The sequence below is a fragment of the Lissotriton helveticus genome, chromosome 3_1, assembly GCF_964261635.1.
Source record: "Lissotriton helveticus chromosome 3_1, aLisHel1.1, whole genome shotgun sequence".
NCBI lineage: Eukaryota > Metazoa > Chordata > Amphibia > Caudata > Salamandridae > Lissotriton > Lissotriton helveticus.
Genome location: NC_136061.1, coordinates 356,545,330 through 356,565,674, shown reverse-complemented (window position 1 = coordinate 356,565,674; position 20,345 = coordinate 356,545,330).

Genomic DNA, 20,345 nt, shown 5'->3' with positions numbered 1-20,345 from the left:
TAGGAAAGTTTGAGCTATTGGTCTTGTAAATGACAATTTTTTTTATTTATGTGTTGGTTTTGAAAATAGCTAAATTAATAGCTTTGTCATTTACAATGCCAATAGTTATAACTTTCGCAAATGTGACACCTATAGCATTTGTAATGCAACATGTTTTGTATTTACGTGACTTAGCTGTATTGATATTACAAATTACAATGGCTTTTAATTTTTTTAAATAATTAATACTTAAATAAAAGTGATTTTAATTTATAATGGCAATAGCTTAAACTTTTGTAAATAACTTTTGTGAAGATTATGTTCAGTGTATTTTATTGTGACGAAAATCCAAGAACAGAAGTGAAATATTAACATCTTTTTGTGACATTTGTAATAAAGTTTGAAACATTGAGAGAACATATTTGAACCAGTTGTTGAATGGTTGCTCAGATTGATGCTGGGGTGGCGCTGAGTGGTGCTGTGGTGGTGCTGAGTGGTGCTGTGGTGATGCTGAGTGGTGCTGGGGTGGTGCTGAGTGGTGCTGTGGTGATGCTGAGTGATGCTGTGGTGGTGCTGAGTGATGCTGTGGTGGCACTGAGTGGTGCTGTGGTGGTGCTGAGTAGTGCTGTGGTGGTGCTGAGTGATGCTGTGGTGGTGCTGAGTGATGCTGTGGTGGTGCTGAGTGATGCTGTGGTGGTGCTGAGTGGTTCTGTGGTGGTGCTTAGTGATAATGTGGTGGTGCTGAGTGATAATGTGGTGGTGCTGAGTGATAATGTGGTGGTGCTGAGTGATTCTGGGGTAGCGCTGAGTGATGATGTGGTGATGCAGAGGGCAGAAAGGCACAAAAAGGAGTCTAACAAAGGGCAGAAGGGCAGAAAAACAAGGGAAAAACAAGTCTAACAGAGGGCAGAATGGCACAAAAAACGAGTCTAACGGGGCAAAAAGGCACAAAAACGAGTCTAACAGAGGACAGAAGGGCACAAAAAACGAGTCTAACAGAGGGCAGAAGGGCACAAAAACAAGGGAATAACAGAGGGCAGAAGGGCACAAAAAACGAGTCTAACAGAGGGCAAAAGGGCACAAAAACAAGGGAAAAATGAGTCTAACAGAGGGCATAAGGGCACAAAAAACGAGTCTAACAGGTGGCAGAAGGGCAGAAAAACATGGGAAAAACGAGTCTAACAGAGGGCAGAAGGGCAGACAAACAAGGGAAAAACGAGTCTAACAGAGGGCAGAAGGGTACAAAAAACGAGTCTAACAGGGGGCAGAATGAATCCCGCCCTGCGTGTTTGTCCACGAAGATGCCACCTTTTTGTGCAATACCTCTACTCAACTGGAGTACTTTCTACTGTCTAATCAGTAAGTGCTCCCTCGTTGGCTAAATGTATAGGGGCAGATTTACAATAACTGGTGCATCCCCAGGGATGCGCCAGTTATTGTGCGCTGCAGCTCCGCCACCCATGGTGCGCCGCATTTCAAATGCGGCGCACCATGTGGCAAAAACGGCACAGATGCGTCACGCATCTGTGCCATAAAAGCAGCGCAGTGCTGGAGCTGCGTCGCGCTTGCAACGCAGCTCCAGCAATGCTCTGGGGGGCCCTATCTCCCCAATGCTGCATCAAGCCTTGCGCCTGCTTCAAGCAGGCGCAGGGTTTTGACGCAGCATTGGCCTAAAAGTGACTGAGTGAAATCTTGTAGATTTCACTCAGCCACTTTTAGGGTGGCAGTGCTGAACCAGAGTGTGGCAGGGGTGAACCAGAGGGTGCTGTGATGAATCAGAGGATGGCAGTGGTGAACCAGAGGGTGGCAGGGGTGAACCAGAGGGTGGCAGTGGTGAATCAGAGGGTAGCAGTGCTGAACCAGAGGGTGACAGTGGTTAACCAGAGGGTGGCAGTGGTGAACCAGAGGTGCTGTGATGAACCAGAGGGTGGCAGTGGTGAACCAGAGGGTGGCAGTGGTGAACCAGAGGGTGACAGTGCTGAACCAATGGGTGGCAGTGGTGAACCAGAGGGTGGCAGGGGTGAACCAGAGGGTGGCAGGGGTGAACCAGAGGTTGGCAGTGGTGATCCAGAGGGTGGCAGTGATGAACCAGAGGGTGGCAGTGGTGAACCAGAGGGTAGCAGGGGTGAACTAGAGGGTGACAGTGGTGAACCAGAGGGTGGCAGTGATGAACCAGAGGGTGGCAGTGGTGAACCAAAGGGTGCTGTGCCCATACACGACCGCATGGGTAACTTCGCCATGCAAGCGGCCCGCTAACACGCAAAAAGCCCCGCGAACACGCAAAAACCCTTGTGAACACGCAAAAAACACCACGAACACGCAAAAAACCAAAAATCCGCAAATTCGCACGAATTTGCGGATTGCGAATTCGATTTCGCGCGAATTCACGGAATGCGAATTCACAAATTTCGCCCATACTTAAAATTTTTCTTACTGTGCGCTGGTTTGTGTGGACGCTTGCCTGTGTGTGTCCTGGTTCTTGTGGCAGTGGGTCCAGGGGGCGGTCCCGGGTTGTCCCTTAGATCTTGCATCGCTTGGTCTGGGGTGTTTCTTGGATGCTGGGTGAGTCACTGTGGCCCAGTGGTTCTGGCCTCTGACTCATGCTCCTATGGTTCTGTGATCCTGGTGTTTCTATGAGTGAGTTTTCTAGGGCTGCCTCTGCTGAACCTAGGTGCTGTTGCTGGGGCAACTGTCTTCTCCCTCTGGAGGCACAGCTCCTCTAGGACACGGGTTCTTATCCTGCCACTGCTGCCGAAGTTTATGATTGGTATTTTGTCATGCAGCTTTTTGCTTTTATATCTGGACGTGGTTTCGGGTGAAGTGGTGATGTGTCGGTTTGTCAGGGTGGCTGACCTTCACGATGTTCTGCTGCGTGTTGGGGTCCATTTAGGTTCCCTGGTCTCTTGGTGGGTGGAACGTCAGTGGACTTATTTACCTTTTCCGATTACTGCGGCTTGTAGGCCTCCCTATTCATTGCTCTGTGGGGCGTGTGCTTGTTGGGGTGGGGGAGTTGGTTGCCAATCTTGCCTTTCCCCGCTTTCTGGCAGGGTGTTGTCCTTTCCGGGGTTCACTGTGGTGGTGGTGATTCCCTGCTGACTGGTGGCGTCTCAGTGCCTGTTGATGTCCGTGGAGTCGGTCCTTCTTGTCCTGGGTTTGGGTGCTGCATGGGGGCCTGCTGGTGCTCCTTTACTGCCTCTAGCCTTGCAGTTTGGTCTGGGGCTTCCACCTGTTACTGGTTCGGTTGCTTCTGAATGTCTGTCGGGGTATTTCTGGGCAGCTCTTGCGGAATATGGATCCCTCTGAATCTTTATCTGTGTGGGACCTGCAGTTGCATTTTGATTCCCTTGGTGCGGCGGCTTATGCCTTGGGGGATGCTCGGTGGCAGTTGGGGCTTATGCCTTGGTAGGAGGTGCTGTTTGGTGGGCTGCCATGATGGAGCTTCCTTCACGGGCTCTTATCTCTTTGGGGCACCGTTGGGGGCCTTTCTTGGGTGAACCGTCTGAGGGTGTATATTGTTTGCTCTGGTCCTCTCTTCTCACAATGGGAAGTTTGCGGCCTGTTGGGCAGGTGTTTTGCTCTGGGTTGGTGGCCTTGCCACTTGGTGGTATGGGACGTGGCCCGGGAGTCCCATCCTTCCACAAGTCTCGGTGTACACTGGCTGCTTCTCTTCTTCTTCTGGTCCCTCCTCGTCGTGTCTCTGTGTGGAGTTCGTTGTGGGTGCCAGTTAGGGTTCGCCTCACATCTCTTCCGGTGTGGGAGGAGTTCGTTTGTGGTCAGTGGGTCCTGCTGGTGGTCCGGCTGGGCTGCTGGATCATGTTTGAGGTTCCTTCAGTGGTTGTGTTCTGTGCTGTCCCTGTTCTCTGGCAACATCTTGGGTTCGATTGAACGATGTTCGGGACTTAGTTTCCAAAGGGGCTTTGATGAGAGTGCCTGTGAGTCGGCTGGGTCAGGTAGGGCTTTGCTCTGTCCTGTTTCGGATCCTGAAGCCATATGGGTACTACTGTCCTGTCCTGGTTCTGCAGGCTGTTACCTTGTGTCTCCCTCATCGGTCCCTCATTATGGTGTTGCTTTAGTTGTTTCTTCCCTTTTTAGCACAGAGCTATAGCTCAGTGGCTAGTCTTGTGCCTTTGGTAGCAAAGGCTCTCACTGGATAGATGTTCAAATCCTGCCGCAGCTCTCTACAAAGATCGGTGGGAGGTTTCCTGGCTTCTCTGGTTCTCAGGGTCGCCTGCTTTTGTGTGCTGGTACATGCGGCTTCACAGAGGTTCCTGCGTTTCGGTGAGGGAGTGGTTAATTACCGGTTCTGTGTATTGCCTTTGTACTGTCTGCATCTTCTTGGGTGTTTGCTGCAGTGTTGGCGCCCTTCGTGGGTTTGTTGCATGCATCCTGGTGGTCCCTTCCTTGGACAGTTGGTTGATTCTTCCCCTTTCTTTCCGTCAGGCTCTGGCCCATCCCGGTGAGTTTGCTGGCTCCTTTCTCAGTTCGGGTGGATTCTGGGCTTGGAGTATGCCCTTCTTTGCCCTTCTCTGCATCTGCTGTTCTTTGAGGGGTTTTTCGCCGCCACTGTGGGATAAGTCTTTCTGTTGGTGCCCGCGGACTGGCTCTGTTGAACGACCTGTGTTGGTTGTTGGGGGCCCAGTCTTCCCCTGCTCCCAAGTGGCTGCATGTTTGGGGGCTGTTGTCTGCTACTTTGGTGGTTGTTCCTTGGGCCCATTTGCTCTTGTTCCCCCTGGTGTCTCATGTCCTGGATTTTTGGGGTCATTGGCGACTCTGGATTGCGGGCTGTTGGTTCCAGGGGGGGAGGTGTGACCATTGGCCTGGGGTTGTCCTGGTGCCTGGTGGTTTGTGGCCTCCTCACCACGGTCCTATTGCTTGGTGGTAGGTCTTGTGCCTCTGGTAGCACAGTCTCTCGCAGGGCATGCGTCTGAATCCTGCCCTTGATGTGGTTGTATTCCTATGGTGGTGCGTGTTCAAGCTGTGCATTTCTGATCTGGACTCACCCTTTGTGTCCTGGGAGCTGACCGTTACCAGCAAACTGAGTTCGGAGGCAGTGTTGGCTCTGGTGCAACCAGGAGCTATAGCTCATTTGTGAGTCTTGTGCCTGTGGTGGCATGGGATCTCACCGGACAAGGGTTCAGATCCTGCTCATGCTGTCAATGTGTCCTGTCGTGGCATATTTTCGATCTCTGCTTTTGAAGGGGGCTGTGGTCTGTGCTAGAGGCAGATTTGTCTTCGAATTGGAGGGAGCTGGAGGCGGTTCGGTTGGCCGTGACTCCTATCTGCCTTGGATCCTCCAGAGGTTCGTGATGGTGTGGTTGGACTGCGCGGTGGTGGTGTTTTGTTTCAACCACTATTGGGGGCGTAGATGGCTTCCATCGCTTTTTTGGCTCTGCTTTTCTGCCGGTGGGCGGTCTCATGCTTGTTGTCCCTGAGGGTTTACATCTGCTGGGGTTTTTTGGTCTCGTTGGCGGCTCGCCTGAGCGAGGTGATTACCTCTCGGTCCGAGTTGGGCCGGACGAGGTGGTATTTGGTGGCCTGATGATGTGGTTTGGGGTCCCGGACGTGATCCTGTTTGCCTCTCCGGGGTTTGTCTGAATTGTGTTGATTCTGTGGTACAGTCAGACGCTGTCTGGCGGGTGGATTACCGGTTCTGCCGGTGGGGGGAAGCCTGCCTGCTGTGGCTTTTCCCCTGATTGCTCTGATTCCACGGGTCCTGCATACTGGGTCGGGCCACGTTTGTCCTGGTGGCTCCGGATTTGTCCTGGAGGCCTTGGTTCCCTCTGTTGTTGAGGTTGGCCGTGGTGCCTTGCTGGCGGTTGCTGGTGGTCCCTTGTCCCCTGTTGATTCCCCCTCTGTCTTGGGGGTGTCTGGTCCGTCTGCTGCTGGCAGAGTGGCTGTTGTGGGGCTGTACCTCAAGACTTTGGGGTGTTTTTCTTCTGTGGCTGTGTTTGTTCAGCGGTCCGGGCGCCCTTCTGCTCTCAAGTCCTGGGCTGGGCGTTGGGTTTTGTTTCTGGACCCTTGGTGTCCCGGTTGTTGTGGGGTTGTTTCCTCCTGTGACCGGTCTTTTGGTCCCAGGATTCCTTCCTTGTTTCACTGCTCAGGGATCTTGTGTTGCCTGTTTTTCTGTCCGGATCCTCTTTCTGGGGTTCTGGTGCAGCTGCTCTGTTTGGCCGTTGGGCGGGCTCTGGAGGTGTGCTTCCTTCGGACTGTGCCTTTTCGTGGGGTGGTTTCCTTTTTTGCGACCTTTGTGCTGGCTGGTCGAGGTCTGATTCCTTCTGGGGCTGCTCTGTCAATGGCTGCGTTGGCTGTGGGGCCGTCTTATGCAGCTAGTGGTGTGTTGGCGCCTGGGTCGGTTCATGGGTGATCGACTCGGGAGTGGCTGCGTCCTGGGCTTGCTTCCGGGGGGGCTTACATGTCTGAGTTCTGCAGGGTTGCTGCTTGGTGTTCTCCTCACACGTTTGTGTCCCTTACTCGTTGGTTGATGGGTAGGACTGCGTCTCCTGGGTTTGGGATTGCGGTGTTGCGTTCTGCTCAGTTTGTGTGAATTTCTGCTTGTGCTTATAAAGTCTGTTTTTTCTACTGAGTGATGCTGATCTTTGCTTTTGTATCTGCTCATGTAGTTAGGTCTGGGATGGGGAGGGTTGACGAGGAGGTAATGACCATCCCAGTCCAGGTTCCCATCCCTCCCTCCCTGTTCAGCTTCTTCTGCTTGGTGGTACAGTATGTGGATGGGCGGGTCACTTGATTATATGCCTCAGGGCATGGGTGTGGCCTGGAGGGAAGGGATGGGTTTTTAGTTGCTTGGGAGTGTCTGGTGGGAGGAGCTATGCTCATGTAGTTAGGACTGGGACGGGGAGGGCTACAACTCGGAGCAATGAATATTACCGGTGAGTAACCGGTCATTCTATCGCATGCGGAGCCCCAGGATTCCCTAAGTAATCCCCGACATGCATGCCACTAGCGTGTCTGCTTGAGGCGTGATCCATGAATCACCTGATCACCATGCTTTATTATAGAGCTCGGGGCGCAACCATAACTCTGGCTCCGAGGGCAAGGAAGGGTTGGAAATAGATATTGTGGAGTGAGATCCCCGATGCTAACTGGATGACTGCATGCAAACCGGGCAGAAGTCTACTAGCAGCAGATTTCGTACCATACACCATACATTCATGAACTGTGCCTACTATACTCTACGGCACTGCACAGATAAGGTTTGAGACGGGATGATGGAGATGTGGGAGGTTCGGTGCAAGCTTCCTTCATCTGTCATGGGCGTGTCCTGTGGTGCACAATGACTTGCAAGATGTCTTGGTGCCTTATTTACGAACAGTAACTGACTGTGTGATGGAGGTGGATCTCCATGTGGGCCTCCTACGATATCTGAAAGATGTGGAACTTGCAAATAGGAAGTTTGTGGCGCTAAGCCTGCTCTTAGCAAAGAGACAGGTGGCCTGCAGATGGGGCGGGGGATGAGCCCGAGTCCACAAGTTCAAGCAGTCGGTTGCGGACCCGGTGTACTGCAATGAACAAATAGAAATATATGCAGACATGCTGCCCCCTTCCTCCAGACCAAGAGACATTTTGCAACACTCACAGCTGGACTGGCCGTATCAGGCATCGGTGTTTCCCCGGGAGGCTGAAAGGGTGGGGACCGGATATGCAATGGTGGGGGCCAGTTTTGTTACTGGGGGGCGGTTGTGCAGTGGTGCTGCAATATCGCCACCGCCGTAACAAAAGCAGCGGTGCTTCACACTTGTGGTGCTTTGGTTCATCATGAACAAAAGTGAGTCACACTACCATTTCCTTCCACTTCTATTCAGTGGATACCGGATAACAGGCTTGGCAGCAGCCTGTTTCTACCATAGCCTGAGTGCAATGTGTATATGGTGTACATGTGTGTATGGTAAAGTAAGTCCTTCAGTGAACAGGACAGTTTCCCTGTAAATTGTATCTCAGTGGTTTCCCCTGGGGTTGTTTTCCTGGCACACACATGTCACCACAGTCAAAACACTATGGGCCTTGATGGATCAATGCCGGTTGAGATGGTGCTTCCCACGAAGACCTTCCAGCTGTTAAGGTGTTGGTGTTGATGGAGCAAGGATTCGCATATGAAGCGACTTGCTTGTATTCAAGAACCTCGAAATAACTTTAACGAATTAACCAATATGTTTGTCTTACTAATTTGCCCCTCTTTTTTCATTATTCGGTATGCGAGTGAAGCTTGCTTATGTGTTTTCTAATCCTAATACGCTTCCAAATAAAATGGCTGCTGCGACGCGGGTATTTCTACTGCGCATGCGTCTGTCATATAAACGTGACATGACGTACTCGCAGCTTTGGAGGGAATCTGTTGCTTCTGCGCACTAGAGCTAATATGGCTGCTCTATGTCCTCACATGCGAGAAGCTTGCACTGCTGCTTTTGCTAAGCTGTTCGTTCTGCTTAATCCTAATGCTATAGTTTATTATAAAGTAATGGGTATAATGTAGAAAATCATGGTATACAGTGTATTCATTTATTCTGTGTTCTAAAACTGTTTCTTTTCCATTTCATGTTACACTTTGAAACTTGGCCTTTGCTATAACGCTGTACTCCATCTTGGTTGAAAACTGCGACTGCGCGAGATTCACAAGTCTCCAGAGCAGTGACCTTTGGACTTTAGCCAAGGAGCTGACTGACTGAGAACATGCTCCTGGGAATCTGCCCTAATGAACTCTGGAAAAATACACTGTATTTGTGAATAGAACATCCATTGTTTTATGAGTTGAAGACTTCATGAGAACCTGAATTTGATGGGCGTGAACCTAAATTTGAATAGGAGACGGTAAAATTCAAAATATTAGGTGGTGTGATGACCTCTCCTCTTCCTTTGTCCAATCGAAATTGGGGATTCTTACACTTGCAACATTGGGGGGGTGGTACACTGACCTGGAAAATAGTATAACTAGCCTAGGTTTAGATAGAGAAATTGTCCGACTTGTCCGAATAGCTGACCTGTCACTGACCAAACACACTCAATAGGTGATTTAGAACAGAGGGCTGCGGAGCACTCTGTCAGACAGACTCGCTGACCCAATCAGGGTTCTGGGAAGGTGAAGTGCTGGCAAAGCACTTTGCTGATACATGCTATAACCCAGTCGGGGTTTTAGGCTGATTCCTTGCAGAGAGGGAGTAGCGCAGGCGTTGCAACTGAACTGCGGGTGCTGGTCTTAACCTTTGGTGGTCCTGTCCTGATCCAAATCTGGTATACCCTGTCCTGATTTAAATACTGCACCTGCTGGCCTACTGGCAACTGCATTCTTTGGGGTTCTTCTGTCCTTTCAACTGACCCGTGGCCAGGGTTGGTCTTCACGCCATTCTAGGTAAATATAAATCTGTGTGGGTAAATGTCATTATAACTTGCGTCCTTTTTTTTTTACCCTCCCTAATTTGCAAGCTTTAATTATATATGTTCCCTTTCTTACCCTTGCCTTAGTAAATGAAATTTGCGTTTTATTGATCTATTAGCGTGTTCCATTTTCTTACCCTCCTGTTTAGCTAAATGTCAAACGTCTAATGATTGAATAAATAGCGTCCTATTTCTCTACCCTCCCATAAAATTGATTAGGTTTGATTATTCGATTTATTAGTGTGTTCCTTTTTCTTACCTTCCCTATAGTCATATGCTAAATTAGGTTCGTAATTGCATATTATGTTCCCTTTTTCCCTACCTTTTTGATAATTTGCTTAAACTGTATCCCCTAGTGTGTTCCATTTCTTTACCCTCCTTTAGTTAAGTTGAAAAGTCTGTTTCTCAAAATAGCATGTTCTTTGTTTTCCTTCCCTTTAATTCAAACTTGCTAAATGGTTGGCATAATATTTCTTTTGCATAGCTATACACTGTTTCTGATGTTGGTTATTGATAGTTTAATTGCTTTTAATGTGTGGCTTATGACTTTTGATGATGACTAGATAAAGAGTTTAAAACTTCTCCGAGTCTGTGGTTATTATATGAGTGCAAATGTTATGGTATTTTTGACTGTTTGCCTATTATTCTAAACTCCCTGATCATTGTGGTCATAGGTACCAGTGACAAGGATTGGTAAGTCAAATGGTATAGGAATTAGTAGTATTAAAATGGTAGTAGAGTGTGGGTTACCCGATTGAGTAAATATTGGTAAATTGAATTATGGGCCCAGGTGAGTATTGATAAAATTGTAGTTGGGTGACCTGCGCGCTCTATCAGTATATTACTTTGGTAGCAGTAGTATGGTTAGGGATTAGTTAAGATAGGTAGTTAGTTAGCTGATTAGGATTAACATTTTGTTGATCGATCAAATGTAATGTAAAATTTTAGTGATGTCATTGCTGCTATATTGATTTTATGTATTAACCAAAATTGTTCGTACCTGTTATATGTTTGTCTGGAATCCCCGGGGGCAGAATAGCGGGTGGTAAATGGAAGCCACATCGCGGTGAGTTCGCTTACCCGCAGGAAGTTAGTGCATGGTTGGGCAGAACCGGAAGCACTATTTAGGGTTTTCTGTATGAATGTGTGAATAAATGTTAGCAAAAAGTTTGCTGGCAAAACTTTTGTTGTGATATCACCTAGTAAGGGTCACATGGAAGGAGTAGCAGGTTCGTCTGAGCTTGATTGATAGCAAAGGGGTCCGCTGGTGAAACTTTTGTTTTAGTATATATCCCGGAGTGGATAAAGTCTGAAGGAGTAGCAGGTTCTCTAATGCTTGTATGAAGGGTAGGTGGAAGGGATCTACTGGTAGTGTATGAAAAGTAAACGGAAGGGATTTACTTGCAGTGAGATATTTCTTTCCTATCTAGTCACTCGGGTACAGTGGCGAATGGTTTCACGTTGTTGATTAAAAAAAGAAACGCACTTTAAATTTAAAAGAATTTTTTTTTTTTTCCAATTACCTTGTGAAGGAGGGAGTCAGTTGCGGAGCTGCGCTGACGTCACTCAGAGCCGCGCTGTTATTGGTCGAGACAGCGGGCATCTAGCTGAGATAGCATTGTAAAGGAGGGGTGAGCGCAGGAGCGTGGGAACTCATCTCACGGGAAAAGTCGCGCAACTATTGGTTGTGGATATTTGAAATCGCATACTTGATTGGTTGAAGAAAATAGTAGACGCATTAGCATTGGAAGTAATTTGTAAACAAAGTTGAGTGATCCTGAATTTTACGAAAGTATATGTGGCAACTAAATAATCCAGAAACTCGACCTGACACAAGATATTTAGGGTTTGCTAGAGAACAGATGATAAGAGGCAGACCTTGCAAGATGTATGGAAGCAAAAGAAAATTGTCGTTCGTAGACAGAGTTAAGAATTACTTTAAAAAAGATAAGCAAATTAAAACTAGAGAAGGAGTCATTATTCCACCACCAAATACTCCTGCATCATTCATGATGTTTGATAGGGGTTACCACACGTGTGTATGGCTAGAGAACTGGGTGGAATACACAAAAGATGATGGCATTTTAGCATTTCCCTTAGAAGGCACATTTAATGGAAGAATTTTGTTCAATTTAAGGACTCGATGAATGATCTACATCCCAGACCTAGACTAACGCAATATGAGGCATTAGAAGAATTGGAAATTGAGGCTTTTGAGCGAGACAGACCTTGAACTGACAAAGAGTTGAGTACATTCTACCCTAAGGTAAAAGGGGTATCCAGAGATAAACAAATGAAAAATTGGAGACAGACCATGTTAGTAGAAGGACTATATCCTGTACTAACCTTAGAAGAGCCCATGGGAGGTAAAAGGACTGAGAAAATCATACATTTAATGACTAGTGGTGATTCAGATGATGATTATATGGAGGATATATTAATAAAGAATCCACCACCTTATAATGAGGGACCAAGTACAGTAAATCCAAGTGCCCCTTTTTTAAAACCACCTTTGATTCCGCTAATAATACAAGAGACCTCCATTGAAAAGGTACTACAGGAGAGGGAAAGAGAGGCTTTAAATAAACAGAGAAGTGAATTAATTCAGAAAATCTCTCAATTAAATACAAGTCCTGAAGCTCTGACAATCCCAGTAACTATTGGACCAATTGTACCTTTGTACGGGGATAAGCAAGCTAGTCCAAAAGTTCCAGTTATAACTACATCAGAAAAGAATTGTTGATAATAGATGATCAGGCAAGTGAGTGTGAGTCAGTAATCTCACTTATGGATTTACCAATAAGAGAACCAGAAGGCAGTTCAATGAGAAAGAATACTCCTTTAAATTCAAGAGAAGTTCAGATAGCGACATCCTCTGGTACGAAAAGTGCCACGGTAGTGACTCCTGAAGAAATAGACAGATGGACCCGAGAAATAGAGAAACCAAAAACCCAGCCAAAGCCATTAGACATATATAAATTGAGAATCGAATTGGAGGAATTGATGGCTGGGAATGTGGGATTGGACAGGCTGAATACCCTCAGTGAAGGTGAATTATTATTCATTTGTAAAAGTATTACTCGAAATACAAGAGTGTACCATGAAAAATTAATGGACACCGCAGCTTAGCTCCTGAGGCGAAAAGCCGGGAGCAGGGTTTTATAATTTTTAAAGCATTTGTGATCTAATACTGTGTCTTTTAACTGTTACCCTCACCTACCTGCATCTTTGGCTTCCCAGAAACAGCGCTTCTCGCTGCAACGACTCCCTTCCTTCAGCCGCCATTCCCGAGGGCGAGGCGAGACACGCCCCCTCGGCTGGCCACACCCCCCCAACCTTCCCACCCACTGGCATAAAGTATGTGTCTTGGCAGGAAGCGCAGCGGACGAGCGCAGCGGGCGCGACTTTTGCGCGCCGAAGGCGCGCCTAAGGCAAGCCCGTCTGCGCCCGTCCGCGGCCGGACGGGGCTAGGGGCACAACTCCATGCCAATCCTTTATTCTACTCTTCCAAGGATCTTATTGCCCTTCAAGGTAAATGGCCACTTCCAGATCCCACCCGCAGACTGATCTCCTCTTTAGGCCTTACCTCCTCTTCCTCCATAGGCCCTCATCCCCCGCTACATGCTCCCTTGTCACCCTGCCCCCTTCCTCCCGACCTCCCCCCCCGTTCGCCGGCATTGTCTGTTTTTCTACTCAATACCAGGTCAGCGGTCAAGCACCACCATGAGCTGTTCGTCTTACTCGACTCTGAGAAACCTGACCTACTGCTCCTGACCGAAACTTGGTACTGTGACACTTCCCTCCCCGTTCTCCTGGCCACCTTACCCCCCTCCTATGTGGCCCTTCGAGCCGACCGGCCGGCGGGAAAGGCAGGCGGTGGGGTTGCCCTGATTGCTCGGTCGGAGCTGAACTTCCAATCACTTCCCTCACCCCCCATTCCCCCTGCTGATTTCCTGGTGGCCCGCTCTCTCTCATTTCCCCCCCCCATCACCTGCCTATTAATGTACCGGCCTCCCCAGCCCTCGCCTGCATTTTTGCCGGCCTTTCAAGACCTATTGGCCAACTTAGCGGTCAACTACGCCTCGGTCTTGGTGCTAGGGGACTTCAATTATTGGCCCTCTGACCCACACGAGTGCTCAGCCTCAAGAGAGTTTACAGACTGCCTCTTAACCCTTAATTTCGCGTCGCACATATCCGTTCCCACTCACTCCCATGGGCACACATTGGACCAGGTCTGGTCACTCAACCTCCCCGTGGCCTCGGCCACTGTCTCGCCGTGCCCTTGGTCCGACCATGCCCTCATTTCCTTCTCTATTCCCCGCAACGTGATGCTTAAAACTCCGCATGCCAAAAACACCTGGGCACGGAACTGGAATAGATTGGATTACCCCTCCTTGACCTCCATGCTCCGCGACTCTACTCCTACTCTTACTGGCTTAACATCTACCTCTCAAGCCACGGCCATTAACACCTGGCTGGCGGATGGCTGCGACTCGGTGGCGCCCCTACGCCGCATCTCCATCCGCCGACCAAAGGACTCCAATAGATGGTTCAATGACCACCTAAAAGATCTCAAACTGAGCGCCCGACAGGCAGAAAGGAAATGGAGGAAAAATTACGATCCCCTATTAAAAACCCACTTCTTATCAGCACTGGACAAATATAAAACAGCAATCCTGGCTGCTAAGTCCACCTACTTTTCGTCCAAAATTACTTCTGCCGAAAACAAACCCAGGGAAATCTTCGGGATAGTGAATGACCTGGCATTCTCTGACCGAACCTCGACCAATATCCCTCCCTCCCAACCTCTCTGCGACCAGCTCAATACCTATTTTTTAGATAAAATAGCAACCATCAAGCTTAATATCCCCCCACCCTCCTCTGCCTTCGTCGATCCCGCCCCTCCTTCCCTCCCCTACACTCTTACCTCTATCCCCCCCCTCACGCAGGACTCTTTTCTGGAGATACTCCCTAAAGTGAAGTCGGGATCTCCCGCGGACGTCTGCCCAGCACGAGTCCTGCAGCAAATCTACTCCAGCTGCCCTGACCCCCCCATTGCCTTCCTCAACAGTTCCCTGGCTCAGGGTGTAGTGCCCTACTCGCTTAAGGCAGCTACCATAGTGCCCATCCTGAAGAAATCTGGCGCTGACTCCTCTATCTCGGCCAACTATCGCCCCATCTCCCTGCTACCCTTCCTGGGCAAGGTGATGGAACGCCATGTTACCGCGGTGCTCAGCGCCCATGTCGAGACAAATGGGGGACTGGCTTCTCGCCAAGCCAGGTTTCGTCCCAGGCATTCGACCGAGTCAGTCGTGGTCTCAGTCTTGGACAAACTCAGAAAGGGTATGGACGAAAACAAACACCAGGCACTGGTCCTCCTTGATCTTTCCGCCGCCTTTGACACGGTGGACCACACCATCCTACTCACCCGTGTCAAGGCGGCCGGCATCGGGGGATCAGCTCTGATCTGGCTCTCCTCCTTTCTGAGGGAACGCACTCAGGCGGTCCGGTTAGGCGACTTCACGGCCACTCCCCTCCCTGTCACTTGCGGTGTTCCCCAGGGATCCTCGCTCTCCCCCTTACTTTTCAACCTTTATATCTTTCCTCTCATCTTTGCACTACAGCAGCTGGAGGTCACCGTCTTTAACTACGCGGATGACCTCCAGCTCATCTTTGATCTGTCCCTTTCTCCTCTCTCGGTCTCCAATTTCCAGTCAACTATGACATTCATCAGGGACTGGATGAACCACAACCACCTCAAGTTGAACCCGGATAAAACCGAGTTGGTTCTCACTGGTGGTTCATCCAGTCCCTGGAACTCTCGCTTCTGGCCCTCTTCTCTTGGCTCTGCACCGACCCCCTCCACCACGGTCAAAACACTTGGTGTCAAAATAAACAGCCAACTCACTCTTCATTCACAAATCAGCTTTGTGGTGTCCTCCTGCTTCCTTTCTCTCCGCACTATCCGCACTGTCTCCCGCTTCTTTTCTCCCCAGGCACTTAAGATCATTATGGCCGCACTCGTGATATCAAAATTGGACTACGCTAACGCTCTTTATCACGGTATCCCCGCTTACAGTTTGCGTAGACTCCAGACCGTCCAGAATCAAGCAGCCCGGCTTGTTTACGGCCTCCCTCGTTACCACCACTCCACCCCCCTTCTCAGGGAGCTTCACTGGCTCCCCATAAAGGAACGGGCCCTATTCAAGATCGGGTGCATGGTCTTCCAGGCCCGCCAGGGCTCTGCCCCTGCCTTCATCTCCTCATTAATCAAGTCCTATGTACCTACTAGACAACTTCGGTCTTCCTCCAGGTCCCTCCTCCAGATCCCTCGCTTCACTCGCAAAAAGTGGGGCGGGGCTAATTTCTCCACCCTAGCTCCAACCTTCTGGAACTCACTTCCTGACCACCTCCGCTTTGCCACTCAGTACCTCCCCTTTCGCAGAGATCTGAAAACGTTCCTTTTCAGCCAGGCTTTCCCCACTTAGACTTCCTTATACATCCCCTTCATCTCTCCCTGGTCTTTTTTTTTCTTTTTTCACCTCAGTTGCCGATCCCCCTAGCGCCAAGAAACCGCAAGGTGGACGCTGCGCTCTACAAGTATTTTAAATTAGAAATTAAATTAGAAATTAGCTTGCATGGGGATTGACATTGGTAAATCTAAAGTATTGCAAAAGCCATATTGAGCAGAATTATCTGACAAAGATTAGAAAACATGAATGTGTCAGGAAGAAAAGTGCAGATAAGAGAACTACTAAACCTGTTACAAAAATGGGGAGAATTAGAAAAATGGAAAGCCAGGTGAGCAAAGAAAAAGGAAGAGGTTCGATCAAGACAAATGACTTCAGAATATGTTTTAAAAGAAGCAGAAAAGGGGGGAAAATTATGTCCCATGCGAGAGGTACCAGGTGGAGGCTATGTGCATGTCCCATGGTCCCGACAGGATATTTTGTCATTTACGAATGATTTTCCAAAACTTCGTGCAAAACCTGTCGAGTGGTACAGACAAGTCGAGAGATTGGTAAAGGTTTCAAAGTGTCTTTTGAAAGACTTAGATGGATTATTTGACATTGTAGTTCCTGTAGATCTGTGGACGGAATGCAAAATTGCTGTTGATTGGCCTAGTGATGAGTACCCAAGAGACCCAAAGACAGGGGCACCTTCCGAGGATGTAAAGAAAATTTACAATCAGGTAATACTTTACCTTAAAGGAAAGGTGCCTGCAAAGGAGACTGACTGGATGAAAATAGACAGAACCACTCAGAATAAGGACGAATCTGTGCATTCATATTATGAACGGTTATTACAGACATTCAAACAATACAGTCGACTAGACACTATTGACATGAAGTGGTAAGTACAGAGTAGTACAGGACCTGAGAAAGGTTAATAAGATTGTTGTTATTTGCTGTCCAGTTGTGCCAAATCCTGCAGTGATTCTGTATCAGATACCGTGGGAGGCTGGATGGTTTACTGTGATTGACCTATGTCATGCATTTTTCTCAATTCCCTCCCACCCAGACAGCAAATTTCTTTTCTCATTTGAATTCGACAGTCATGTCTATGTTTGGAATCGTTTCCCTCAGGGGTACACGGAAAGTCCCTCGATTTTTAATCAGATTTTGAAAAAGTGCCTTGAGTCATTATATAGATGACCTCTTGGTGGCATCTAAAACACGAAAAGACTGTGTTGTTGATACCAGTGCTTTACTGAATCATTTGGGTGAAGGAGGACATAAAGTGTCCCCAGAGAAACTGCAATTTTGTGCTACATCCATGAAATATCTGGGGCACCAGATAGAGAGAGGTGATAGAAAAGTTACCTCAGAAAAAATCAGGATAATTAAAAACATGAATCTGCCACAAACACAAAAAGAGATCAGAATGTTTCTTGGAGTTGTAGGATATTGCAGGCAATGGATTGTGGGATTTGCGGTTCTTGCCAAGCCCCTTATACAGATGACAAAGAAAAGAGCCAAGGACCCAGTAGAGTGGGATGACGAAAGCATGACTGCTTTTGTAAAATTACGAAACTGTCTGTGTACAGCTCCAGCATTGGGAATGCCTGACTATTCAACAGATTTTGTACTGTTCTGTGACACACAAGATAATTGTGCACTTTCAGTTTTGACTCCGATTCATGGACTAGTGCGACGTCCAGTGGCATATTTTTCGTCCATATTAGACCCAGTGGCAGCTGCATTACCTGGATGTCTGAAAGCAGTAGCTGCAACTTGTATGAGCCTTGAGCAGAGTGAATCCATTGTTATGGGACATCCTGTAACTGTGTATGCTCCACATGCAGTTGTGATTTTGCTAACCAGGACTAAAACCCAGTATCTCACACCTAGGGGCCGATTATGATCGCAGAAGGACTTTAGTCCGTCCGCGCCCCCCTGAGCAGGAGGGAACGTCCGCAAGGGCTGCGGCGTTCCCACCAAGCAGATTAGGATGTGACCGCCAGGGTGGCGGTCACATCCTCTATCTTTAACATTGCGGCGGGTGCAGCTTCAAGCTGCACCCGCCGCAAGGTTAAAAATGCATGCATCGCATTTCGGCAGGCACCGCGCGGTGCCTGCTGCTTTGTGCACGCAAATGCAGGGGGGTACCATAGGTACCCCCCATGTGCACCCACCACCCCACCTTCACCCAGGGGGCCCGCAACGGGCCCCCGAAGTGAAAGTCCGTATGCTTTTCCACAGCAGACAAGCCGCCGCGGAAAAGCATGCCTTTTACACCATTCTAATATGGCTGTCGGTGTCTGATAGACACCGCCAGCCATGTTAAAGCTTTTCCGCCGCGGTCGGAAGGCGACCGCGGCGGAAAAGCTGCGGACGGAATGCCAGACCCACCAGCCATCCTAATATGGCGGTGGGTCTTTCGAGGCTCCGCGGCGGTTTTCCCGCATCCTCCGGGCCGGCGGTGGCTTCCGCCGGTCCGGAGGATGCGGGAAAACCACAATCATAATAGGCCCCCTAGTCGGCTGACTAAGTACGAGAGAATTCTTGTAGGTGCAGGAAACGTAACCATTGCTCGGTGTAATATTCTGAACCCAGCAACCCTGTTACCTGACTCACCTACTCCAGAATTGAAGGGAGAAGTTGAACATGACTGCATTGACCTGACTGAATACAGCACAAACCACGACCAGACATAAGAGAAGAGCCATTAATTGATTCAGATTATGAGCTATTTGTGGATGGCTCATGCATGAGACATGAGGAAGGAGGTCTAAGCGCTGCTTACTCAGTGTGTACGTTAGGAGCTCCAGTCGAAGCATCCTATTTACATGGAGTCAAGTCTGCACAAGTAGCTGAGTTGGTTGCGCTGGCAAAGGCCTGTAAATTTGGGAAAAATTGGAAAGTAACCATATACACGGACAGCCAATATGGTTATGGGGTTGTGCATGACTATGGCCAATTATGGATGCAAAGGGAGTTTCTGACTTCTTCAGGAACTCCAATCAGAAATGGTCAATATGTGAAAGATTTACTGGAAGCAATCCAGTTGCCAAAAGAAGTTGCTGTGGTCAAGTGTGCTGCTCACAATTCCGGCAATGATATGCTGACCAGTTAGCCCAACATTGTGCAAAATATAAAATGGCTATTAATAAAAAAGTTGAGGTGAGTGGAAACAGCTGCCAACTTATGATGCTGAAAGGTGTGAACACGTGGGAGGAAGTGAGAGATTTACAGAATGCAGCAGAACCACAGGAAAAAGAACAATGGAAGAAATTAGGGTGTCAGAGAAGGGCTGAAGATGGTGTCATTGTTTATCTTGATGAAACGGCAGTGTTACCCAACTGTCTGCTAACTCCTATGGCTAGGTTGATCCATGGAGATTCACATTTGGGAAGAGATGCTATGATACGTGTGTTCAGACAGACATGGTTTAATGCGAAATTCAGGAACATAGCAGAGGCACTCTGCCAGAGGTGTTTAATTTGCTAACAAATGAACCCAGGAAAGAAAACAGTAGTGTTACCAGGAAAGATTGGAAAGGCAGCAGGTCCTTTTATTCAATTACAGATTGACTTCATTCAGTTACCCCCTTGTCGAGGATTAAAATACGTACTTGTCATTGTCTGCCTATTTTCAGAATGGGTGGAATGATAGGATCACTGTGGCTAAGCTCCTGCTTAGAGAGCTTATCCCATGCTTCGGTTTTCCAGTAACGATTGAATCAGATAGAGGAAAACATTTTAACAGTGAAATAATAGGCCTGATTTGTGAAGCATTCCAAATTAAGCAAAAACTTCACTGTGCATATCGCCCAGAGGCTTCTGGAGTGGTAGAACAATTGAGTCAAGTCAAAATTAGGAAAAATGTATGAGTCAACTCAAATGGAGTGGCCAGATGCTCTGCCACTTGTTCTGATGAGACTTAGAAGTATACCAGATCGGAACACAGGCTTGAGTCCCCATGAAATACTAATGGGAAGAGCAATGCGGCAAGCATGGGTGCCAGGATACAAATTGCTAAGCATATCTGATGATTTAGTACTGGAATACTGCAAAGAGCTGGCTGACCAGGTGCGTTCTATCTCTCACCAGGTTGGGGAAGACTCTGTCGCCAGACCAGCACCTCCAGCACATGACCTGAACCCTGGTGATTGGGTAGTGTTAAAGAAACATACTCGAAAATCTTGCCTTGCACCCAGATGGGGAAAACCACGACAAGTAATTTTGGTTACCACCACAGCTGTAAAATGTGCTGGAGTTCCAGTAATTTTGGTTACCACCACACCTGTAAAATGTGCTGGAGTTCCACACTGGATTCATGCCAGTCATACGAAGAAGGTGACTGAACCTGATGAAACTGAGGCTGAAGGTTGTGCAGCTGAGGGGTCTCAAGAGATCGATCCTGAAGTAGCTGAAGAAGAACAACCGAGCACCAGTCAAGATTATTGGATTCCAGTAATCAACATACCTGCAGATTATGTGGGGACAAGAAGTCAAACATACCTAGATAGACAGAGTG